Genomic DNA, 3,909 nt, shown 5'->3' on the forward strand with positions numbered 1-3,909 from the left:
GCTCTTCTTTTCACCATCCTAGACAGATTTTCTCCTTTAGCCAAGAAAAAATGCCAGGGGGGAATTCAGGGGAGCCTTGCATGTGGGACAGCTTGAGACCAAATGTGGTAGTGGGAAACTATTACCTTGGTTATCTCCTTTCTTTCCCCACATGACTCCATTCCCCTCACCCATCACCACTGTGTTCAGTATCCTTGTACCTTTCATAAGCCATGCAACCCCTCTGTTTCTCAGGTTTTTAATCCATAAAATGTGGATAATCATAATGCTACCCACTGTAGGTCTGTGGTGAGGTTTAAAACAGGTTACTACATAACGCATTTGGAGCTGTACCTGACACAGCTCAAACAGTACATGAGTGTTCTCACTTCTGCTGCTGCCCCTCCTGCGGTGGTTGTTACAAGCCTTTCCTCAGACGCGCCAGTCCCATAGGCAGACAGCACCCTTTTCCTGGCCCAGGGTGTTTTCTGCAGAGAGATCGCCTAAACCACAATAGAACTGGAAAAACAGGGACTTCATAGTTAGATAAGCTTGGGTTTAAATTCATACTTTGTACTTGTTAAATAACTGCCTGGCTTTTTTCATGCATAACATTTTACTGGGTTCCAAGTAAATCCTGCTGAAATTCATTCAGGGACTTCATAAAAATCCAGAGACTCCAAGAGAAAGAATCTCTACTCTGAGCAATGAAGCAGAAATAGCAATAGAGAAAAGGACAGGGTAAGTTATAACTTTAGATAAGGAAAAGTCATGGATATGTGAACCTCTCTTTCACCCAAGAAGTATTCAATTTCTTGATTCCTTGACTCTTCTTGAATATTCAGGAGCATCTCTTTTGTCAGTTGCAGTCAGAATACTTATTATTCTTTCTACATTCATTAGTCAATTTGCACTGGGACAATAAGCCAACAGTTATTGAATATTTGGTAGTGTGTGCAAGGCACACACCCCTCTATTAAATACAAGGAAACTTCCAGTAACCTATCAAACACTCAATCAGCATATATTTACTGAGGGACCCCTGTGGGAGAAAAAGTCAATACTAGACCCTGAGGAGGATACAAAGAAACAAAAATTATGCTGTGAAAAGCATGCCCATGAATACTTAGACTAGAGTAAGGGGATAGGGCATAAGATATATATATATATTTATATATATATATATATATACACACACACACACACATATATAAAATAAGCTATATATATGTATATATATGTGTGTATAATTACATTTATAATTATTTAAATGCTCATTATTTATGTGCACATTTAGAGTTGTCATACTAGAAAACCTACAATGCATTGAATAATTATAATACTTGGCCAAAGCAAAATATGTTGTACTTAAAAATAATTATCCTAGCAAGTCAGAGGAGGAATGGGGGAGAGATCACATTACATAAGGGTGGTTTAGATATTTGTTAAGGACAAAGTACAGTTTGAGCTGAATCCTGAGGGATAAAAAGAATGTGAAAGGAGAAAGACAGCTCTGTAGGCTGCTGAAACATTTCTATCAAAACCTTGACAACGGGATAACCAGAAAATACATAAATCATTGCAGCTGAAGTGGACACTGTCTTTCAAGGAAGCCATGAGCCCTTTTTATCATCCTTGAATATTCAACAACTGCCATGGCGTCTGATGTGTGGAAGTCACACAGTAAATGGAGATCCGAGTCTATGAGAAAAGCTAAAGGGTGATAAGGAAAGAAATAAGGGGAGATCCTGACTATGGAAGGTCTTGAAAGTCTCTCGTGGAGCACACATTTATTCATTGATTTATGCAGCAAATATTCATTTGGCGATTAATATATGCCAATTCCTGTGCAAGTAGCTGATGTTATGAAAGGTACTTGAATGAGGTAACAATGTGATAGAAGTTTTATTTTGGCAAATCAAATCTGTAAGTATATATAGGGGGTGACCCTACAATCAAGGGAACTAATTAGCAGGCTATTACTTTCATCTTGGTGTGTTAATACTATCTTAGTAACAGGAGATAAGCATGGTAAGTATTGGACCACTGCTCAGAAAGCCAACGTGACTTATCAAAGATAGATGAGGCCCAGGCCAGTGTAGCTCAGTGGATTGAGTATGGGCCTGAGAACCAAAGGGTCAAGGCTTGATTCCCAGTCAAGGCATATAACTAGGCTGCAGTCCAGGTCCCCAGGACGGGGCATGTGAGAGGCAACACACATTGATGTTTCTCTTCCTCTCTCTCCTTCCCTTCCCCTCTCTCTAAATATAAATAAATAAACTTAAAAAATTAGTAAAAGCTTTTGCACTAAAAAAAAATTTTGAAAAAAGATAGATGAGTGGAGGACCTGTTCTGTGCCAGACACTGCTGTATTCTCTAAGTGTCTTATCTCGACTAAGACTCATAAGAACCATATCAGTTAGTTACTATCATAATCAGTTTTAAAATTGATTATAAATCAGTTCAGAGCATGAAATCATGCACTCCATGACTCTATTCTCCTCACTGCTCCAACCAGTTCTTTTGCTGTGTAAGCAATGTCAGGGAAAAGGAGAGTGAACTTCTTTTGCTTGCATACTTATTTCCAAGGAGAACATTCTTTAAATGGGAAAGAGCAACAAACAAAAATGATTAAGTTAACTAAAGCTCTCTGGATATGTAAATGACCACTCTATGAGGTCATCTTTTGGGATATTTAATTTGTGGTTTTGATAGTGACTTGGAGAAATCATGTAATCTGAATTATGGAATTAAAAAAAGAGAGAAGGAGTTAGATAGAATTTTTCCCTGTGAATTCTCACATGGCAAAAGTCCTTGTGTTTAATGAAGGCTTCACACACCCTAATGCCAGAAATGTTGACATTTTACAGATGGGACCACCTTTGGAGAGGTACATGTTAGAAGTGAACAAAACTACAAAAGAGAGAGATAAAAGCCAGACTTTTCCTGGAAGACTACCTCCTGGCTATATGCCTGTCAGTTCACTTATTAGTTGACTAGGTTGCAAGAATAAAGCCTGCTACCATGAACCCACCAAGGTAGACACCACTGGAAATGCTATACTTTCTTTTCAAACAAAGAAAAACAAGCAAAAAGTTGTAACCAAGAACAACAGATGGAAGGGGATAATGTGTAATACCTGAGTATTAGAAAGCAAAGACCCTGTATTTGCAATTTGCTGCAACAAAGATGACTTCTCTTCACTAGCTTTTCAAAAAGGTAGCGCAGTGTAGTATTTGAGCACAGAGAGCCTGGGGCCAGACAGCTCAGCTTTGATTCTCGGCTCTGCCATTAACTATGTCCCTGATCCTAGGCAATCTCCCAAGGATAGCACCTTATTACACAGGAGGATAAAATGAGTCTGTAGTTGCAATGGGTGTAGAACAGACGGTCACATAAGATAAGCTATGTAAGTTCATGTCAAGTAACAAAAATTTCGGAATAAACTGGGGCTTTTAATAAGAGATTGTTTCTTCTTCATATTGCCCTTGATTGATGTTCTAGCCTGAAAGTTATGTCCTGTTTAGATTGGAGCTTTCAAATGTGTATTTATTGTACAGCACCTACTTGGTCTATAAATATTCTCCTTTCTGTTTACCCTGCATCTTGGGGAAAGTTGATATTCCACCACAGAGTACAGCCATCCAGAATTTAAGTGGGCAAACAGATGAAAGGCTTTATTCTAGTAACTGCACTGTAAAATAATGGCTTAGTTTAGGTACTTTGTTTAAGATAGTTATAGCCCTTTGAGAACTGTTTGATTTCCTTCAAGTTGTCCCTTAAATAGCAATAATCCATCCCTGGTAATTTGCCTTGTTGAGGTTATTTCTTTAATAATACATGAGATGGAGCCCTGGCTGGCATAGCTCAGTGGATTGAGCACGGGCTGGGAACCAAAGTGTCCCAGGTTCGATTCCCAGCCAGGGTACA

This window comes from Phyllostomus hastatus, unplaced genomic scaffold (genome assembly GCF_019186645.2).
Source record: "Phyllostomus hastatus isolate PE091 unplaced genomic scaffold, TTU_PhHast_1.1 phas_contig_152, whole genome shotgun sequence".
NCBI classification, from domain to species: domain Eukaryota; kingdom Metazoa; phylum Chordata; class Mammalia; order Chiroptera; family Phyllostomidae; genus Phyllostomus; species Phyllostomus hastatus.